Consider the following 7,643-nt stretch of genomic DNA (forward strand, 5'->3'; position numbering starts at 1 on the left):
CAACGTGTAGACTAATGTCTTACAAAATCCTTTTCCTGTTACCTTCAAATCTCCATCTCAAATGCTACACTCTGCATAACTCTACCACTTTGTTGTCTTTTTCCGATGATGGAGAAGACCATACAAGTGTGCCTGTGGTATCAGGACTATTGACTCCTCCTATTGATGTTTAAGATATTCCCTTACACAAACCTGGGTTCATACTTTTTGTTGACAGATCTTATGACAAAAATGTAGGAGAAAAATAAGGCTATAACTTCTCAAGATGAACTCATAGAGATGGAAATTCTTTCACAATTTATTTTTCCAATTTTTTTTTTTTTTTTTTGAGACCAAGTCTCGCTCTGTCGCCAGGCTGGAGTGCAGTGGCGCGATCTCCACTTATGCCTCCCGAGTAGCTGGGACTACAGTGGCGTGCCACCAAGCCCAGCTAATTTTTGTATTTTTAGTAGAGACAGGGTTTCACCATGTTGGCTAGGATGTCTCGATCTTTCGACCTCATGATCCGCCCTCCTTAGCCCCCCAAAGTGTTGGGATTACAGGCGTGAGCCACTGCGCTTGGCTTTTTTTTGTTTTTTTGTTTTTTGTTTTCTTTTTTTTTTGAGACGGAGTCTTGCTCTGTCACCCAGGATGGAGTGCAGTGGCACGATCTCGGCTCACTGCAACCTCCGACTCCCAGGTTCAAGCGATTCTCCTGTCTTAGCCTTCTGAGTAGCTGGGATTACAGGCACATGCCATCGTGCCCGGGTAATTTTTGTATTTTTAATAGAGACGGGGTTGCACCATATTGGCCAGGATGGTCTCCGTCTCCTGACCTCATGATCTGCCCGCCTCGGCCTCCCAAAGTGCTGGAATTACAGGCTGAGCCACCGCACCCAGCCTATTTTTCCTGTTTGAAAAAGTTGGTTAATTCTTTTGTGTCCATTTCAGAGTTTATATCAGAACAATTTACGTAATATACACCCCTACTAGAGCTTGTCATATAGTAAAAGACAAAGTAGTTAATACTTTTACAAATAGTAGATATGCCTTTGGAGTGATTGATAATTTTAAAATATTATGTAAACAATGAGAATTTCTCACTTCTAGTGGAAGTACATCAAATATGGACCAAGAGTGAACAAGTTTGTCCTCAAACTTTTTTTTTTTTTTGAGACAGAGTCTCACTCTGTTGCCCAGGCTGGAGTGCAGTGGCACAATTTCAGCTCACTGCAACCTCCGCCTCCTGGGTTCAAGCAATTCTCCCGCCTCAGCCTCCCAAGTAGCTGGGAATACAGGCACCCACCAGCACGCCTGGCTAATTTTTTTTTTTTTTTTTTTTTTTTTTTTTTTTGAGATGGAGTCTCACTCTGTCACCCAGGCTGGAGTGCAGTGGCGCGATCTCGGCTCACTGCAAGCTCCGCCTCCCGGGTTCACGCCATTCTCCTGCCTCAGCCTCTCCGAGTAGCTGGGACTACAGGTGCCCGCCACCACGCCTGACTAATTTTTTTGTATTTTTAGTAGAGACGGGGTTGCACCGTGGTCTCGATCTCCTGACCTCGTGATCTGCCCGCCTTGGCCTCCCAAAGTGCTGGGATTACAAGCGTGAGCCACCGCGCCCGGCCACGCCTGGCTAATTTTTGTGTTTTTAGTAGAGATGGGGTTTCACCATTTTGGCCAGGCTCATCCCGAACTCCTGACCTCGTGATCCACCTGCCTCGGGCTCCCAAATTGCTGGGATTATGGTTGTGAGCCACTGCATCTGGCGTCCTCAAACTTTGTTGTTGTTGTTGTTGTTGCTGTTGTTTGAGACGGAGTCGTGCTCTGTTACCCAGGCTGGAGTGCAGTGGTTCGATCTCGGCTCTCTGCAACCTCTGCCTCCTGGGTTCAAGCGATTCTCCTGACTCAGCCTCTTGAGTAGCTGGGATTACAGGTGCACACTACCACGCCCAGCTAATTTTTTTTTTGTATTTTTAGTAGAGATGGACTTTCACCATGTTGGTCAGTCTGGTCTCGAACTCGTGACCTCAGGTCATCTACCCTCCTTGGCCTTCCAAAGTGCTGGGATTACAGGTGTGAGCCACCATGCCTGGCCGGAAGATGTCTGGTTTTACCTTTCCTTATAGAAATAGTGTTTTACTGTGATACTGATCATCTCACTTTTTTCCACTTAACTGTAAATCTTGAAGATTTATCCTCATTCTAATTAGCTGGCATAGAGTAGTTTATAGAATGAATGGTGCACGGTTTAACCTTTTGCCTGTTTATGTACATTTATTTTACTATTACAGATCATGTGGTACTAAAATTCCTTGTTTACACTAAAGTTTCTCTTTGGCTTCTCAAAGCTTTCCCTCTATTTATCCCATCTCTTCTGGATCATCAATTTTCTTGTCTCTGATAAATCATTTTCATCAGCTTATGACCAGGCTCTTCACAATCTTTCATTTTGAAAATGAAGCAAAAGGAAAAGAAAGAAAAACTGTGCTTGCTGCTATAGGAGTCTCTAGCCAGCATTCATTTCTTCCCATTTCTAGCAGAATTTCTCTCAAATGTTCTGGGTTGGGTGAAGTGCCTCACCCCTGTAATACTAGTACTTCTTTGGGAGGCCAAGGCAGGCAGGTCACTTGAGCTCAGGAGTTCAAGACCATCCTGGGCAACATGGTGAAATCGGGTCTCTACAAAAAATTAGCCAGGTGTGGTGGTGCACACCTGTAGTCTCAACTACTTAGGGGGCTGAGGCTGGAGGATGGCTTGAGCCCAGGAGGTCAAGGCTGCAGTGAGGTGAGATAGTGCCACTGCACTCCAGTCTGTATGACAAAGTGAGACCCTGTCTCAAAAAAAAAAAAAAAAGAATTCTGCACATTCCAATCACGATGTCTTAGTCTCTCATATATTCTCAGTATAATTTTCATTATATTCCAAATACACAGAAAAGTATACTGAGTAATATATAAAACACAAGGTTACTCACATCCAGCTTTATTGTTAACATTTTGCCTATTTGCTTCAGATTCCCCCAGATGAATCATCTTCCAGAAGAATCTTCCTGTATGACCCTCCCTTATTGCTGGAGTCTTGTCTCTTCCTTTCTGCCCAGACAAAACCACTTTCGTGAATTTGTTATATATTGGCTGAGCACAGTGGCTGTAATCCCAACACTTTGGGAGGCCGAGGTGGGAGGATCACTTGAGGTCAGGCATTTGAGACCCGCCTGGCCAACATGGTGAAACCACATCTCTACTAAAAATACAAAAATCAAATTACATGCGTGTAATCCCAGCTACTCAGGAGACTGAGACAGGAGAATCACTTGAATCCACGAGGCAGAGGTTGCAGTGAGCCGAGACCCTCCACTGCATACCAGCCTGGGCAACTGAGTGAGACTCTGTCTCAAAAAAAAAAACAAATCAATTCTAATCAGAGACCTCACTCTCACAGATCTCTAGGCTCAGACAATTTCCATGTGATTTTTTTCCACACTGTCAGTTATTTTTTTTGGTTTGTTTGTTTTGTTTTTGTTTTGAGACGGAGTCTTGCTGTGTCGCCCAGGTTGGAGTGCAATGGCACAATCTCTGCTCACTGCAAACTCCGCCTCCCAGACTCAAGCGATTCTCCTGCCTCAGCCTCCAGAGTAGCTGAGATTACAGGCACCCACCACCACATCTGGCTAATTTTTACATTTTTAGTAGAGATGGAGTTTCACCATGTTGGCTAGGCTGGTCTCAAACTCCTGACCTGAAGTGATCTGCCCGCCTCGGCCTCTCAAAGTGCTGGTATTATAGGTGTGAGCCACTGCACCCAGCCGGTATTTTCTGTCTTATATAAGATGTTCCAGAAAGAAAGGCAAATATGGAAAGCTGTCTAATTCATTTCATGAGAGAGCTGTAACCTATGTTTTAAAAATGAATAAGGATATTAGAAGGAAAGTAAATTTAAAACTTATTTGGCAAAAGTTTTTTTTTTTTTTGAGACAGAGTCTCACTCTGTCACCCAGGCAGGAGTGCAGTGGCATGATCTCGGCTCACTGCAACCTCCAACTCCCGGATTCGAGCAATTCTCCTGCCTCAGCCTCCCAAGTAGCTGGGATTATAGGCACACGCCACCACACCCAGCTAATTTTTGTATTTTTAGTAGAGGTGGAGTTTCTCCATGTTGGCCAGACTGGTCTCAAACTCCTAACCTCAGGTGATCCACCGGCCTCGGCCTCCCTAAGTGCTGGGATTATAGGCATGAGCCACTGCACCCGGCCAGCAAAAGTTCTTAATAAAATATCAGCTAGCTAAATGCAACAGTGCATTAGAAAGTCATATATAATGGCCATTCTGGGAATGCCAGACAATCACAGAAAAAATCTAAGTGTAATTTACCACACTGTCAAACTAAATGGGAAAAAGCAAGGTTCCTACAAAATGCAGAACATAATTGCAGAAAAATCAAATTAAATTTATAACATATTTTGGAAAATGAAATGTTGTATGTTAAAAACTTGCATTAAACATCAGATGTAATGGATAAACATTAGCTCCCTTTCTACTGAGATATGAAACAAGGTAAGACCCTCAGCAACTTAGGATTTAGAGCCACATAGGTATTTTGGTCAGTAGTAAAGGCTTCAGATCCAGACTGATTAATTTAGGTTCAAAACTGGCAAAGTGGCCAATGGCTGTATGATATCTAACTTTCTTAACCTCTCTGTGCCTCAGCTCACTCACCCATAAAATGGGATAATCACAAGATTGACTTCACAGAGTGCTATGAGTTCATCTATTTAAGTACTTCAAGCTGGATTTGACATGGGGCAAGCAATAATATTTTTATTGTTATTACATTTGAAAAATATATTAGTTAAAAACTTAGGTAAGAAACCAAGGTCTATAGTTAAGGTGATTATAAGACTTCATACACCCCTATTGTTCTGAAAATCTTAATTATAACAAGGCTGGGCGAGGTGGCTCATGCCCATAATCCCAGCACTTTTGGAGGCCGAGGTGGGCGGATCACCTGAGGTCAGGAGTTCAAGACCAGCCTGGCCAACATGGCGAAACCCCATCTCTACTAAAAATACAAAAAGTAGCCAGGCGTGGTGGCAGGTGCCTGCAATCCCAAGTACTTGGGAGGCTAAGACAGGAGAATCACTTGAACCTGGGAGGTAGAGGTTGCAGTGAGTGGAGATTGCACACACCATTGCACTCCAGCAGCCTGGTGACAGAGCGAGACTCCATCTCCACACACACAAAAATAATAATAATTATAACAGCATGTCCATTCACTCTCCAAAGTGTCTGGGACTGGACAATTAATTGTGAAGCCCTCTTCTGCAGCACCATACACTATAGCATATATGTGGATTAAAATAAATACAACTACAAAATGCAAGTATATATTCTATATACTTTCCATATACTTATATTTTATGAGGTCACATGCAAATTCAAGGTTAGGTCAAAGAGTAGAGTGGCTGTCTATGGAAAGGGGAGTGGAAGTGAATCATGGTAATAAAAGGAAATAGATATAGATATAGATATGAATAGATAGACATATACACATATAGCTGCAAAAAAGGGGGTTGTCATGGACCAGTGATGACAGTGAGCCATGAAAAAAGGCTACAATTCTCGTGATTGTGTGTCCGTTTGCAGGATGGATTATAGCTTCCTTTCTTAGAAAGGCTGATGCCACAGTCATAGCAAATAAATGATTATTTTCTCTCTCATTTTGTTTTTTTCTTTATAAATGAGTATAAAATGTGTTTCCTTTCTGGGGCATCTCTGGAGAAATCTCCAATGGTAGGAGAACTCAGTTTACTGGGCAGGTGATCACACAGATAAGATTTTACAGATCTAATGACACTACCATTAACTTCATTATCCTTGGTATTCCACAAAGGTTGAGTGAACAGATGGTATCTTGAAACTAAAATTAACTAAACTAACAAAGAAGACTGGATTACTTTTTTTTTTTTTTTGAGACGGAGTCTGTGTTGCCCAGACAGGAGTACAGTGGTGCTATCTCGGCTCACTGAAACCTCTGCCTCCTGGGTTCAAATGATTCTCCTGCCTCAGCCTCCCAAGTAGCTGGGATTACAGGTGCCCACCACCACGCCCAGCTAATTTTTGTATTTTTAGTAGAAACGGGGTTTCACCATGTTTGCCAGGCTGGTCAATTCCTGGCCTCAAGTGATCTGCCAGCCTTGGCCTCCAAAAGTGCTGGGATTACAGGTGTGAGCCACCATGCCCAGCAAGACTGGATTACTTCAATGAAAACTTTTACCACCGCTGTGGGAAAACACAGATAGATCCCTCATAAGGTATTTTTTTCACCAACTACAATCAGAAGCACTGATGATAAAGTATTTACTGGAGAACCTATGCCTTTGATAATAGAACCTCCTGTATCCCCTGCACTTTTTAGCTCTGATTGTGTAACCAGAGGATCAGCTTGAACAATTAACTATTGCTTAAGTTGTTACAGGTGATGATGCAAAGCCCAAATTGCTCAGGCATGTCCGATGGGGAAAAGGTTTAACCTCTTAACGGCTAACACCACCAGCCTGGCAGACTGGTTGAATTGGCATCACCTGAAACCAGCTGGAAAGGTCATGAGAGCTTGCTTCACCATCCCCAGATTGGGGAGGCAGGTTTCGACCTTGTCTCCTATCTCCTTGTCAGTAAACTCTCTTTTTTTTTTGTTTGTTTGTTTGTTTTTGAGAAAGAGTTTCGCTCTTGTTGCCCAGGCTGGAGAGTGCAAGGGCACAATCTCGCCTCACTGCCACCTCCGCCTCCTGGATTCAAGTGATTCTCCTGCCCCAACCCTCCCAGTAGCTGGGATTACAGGCATGCGCCACCACGCCCGGCTGGTTTTGTATTTTTAGTAGAGATGGGGTTTCTCCGTGTTGGTCAGGCTGGTCTCAAACTCCTCACCTCAGGTGATCCACCCACCTCAGCCTCCCAAAGTGCTGGATCACAGGCATGAGCCACCGCGCATGGCTTTTTTTTTTTTTTTTTTTTTTTTTTTGAGATGAAGTCTCAGTCTGTCACCCAGGCTGAAGTGCAGTGGCGTGATCTTGGCTCACTGCAACCTCTGCCTCCCGGATTCAAGTGATTCTCCTGCCTCAGGCTCCTGAGTAGCTGCGATTACAAGCACGTGCCACCACACCAGGCTAATTTTTGTATTTTTAGTAGAGAGGGGTTTCACTATGTTGGTCAGGCTGGTCTCGAACTCCTGACCTCATGATCTGCCCACCTCGGCCTCCCAAAGTGCTGGAATTATAGACGTGAGCCACTGTGCCTGGCCCAGTTAACTCTTAATAAATCTTTTTTTTTTTCCCCACGTGGAGTCTTGCTCTGTCACCCAGGGTATAGTGCAGTGGTGCAATCTCAGTCCACTGCAACCTCTGCCCCCCAGGTTCAAGCAATTCTCCTACCTTGGCCTCCCGAATAGCTGGGACTACAGGTGCCCGTCACCATGCCCAGCTAATTTTTGTATTTTTAGTAGAGATGGGGTTTCACCATATTGGCCAGGCTGGTCTCGAACTCCTGACCATGTGATCCACCCGCCTCAGACTCCCAAAGTTCAGGGATTACAGGTGTGAGCCACCATGCCCAGCCCAATTTTTGTTTTATTAGTAGAGATGGGGTTTCACCATGTTGGCCAGGCTGATC

This window comes from Nomascus leucogenys, chromosome 24, assembly GCF_006542625.1.
Source record: "Nomascus leucogenys isolate Asia chromosome 24, Asia_NLE_v1, whole genome shotgun sequence".
NCBI lineage: Eukaryota > Metazoa > Chordata > Mammalia > Primates > Hylobatidae > Nomascus > Nomascus leucogenys.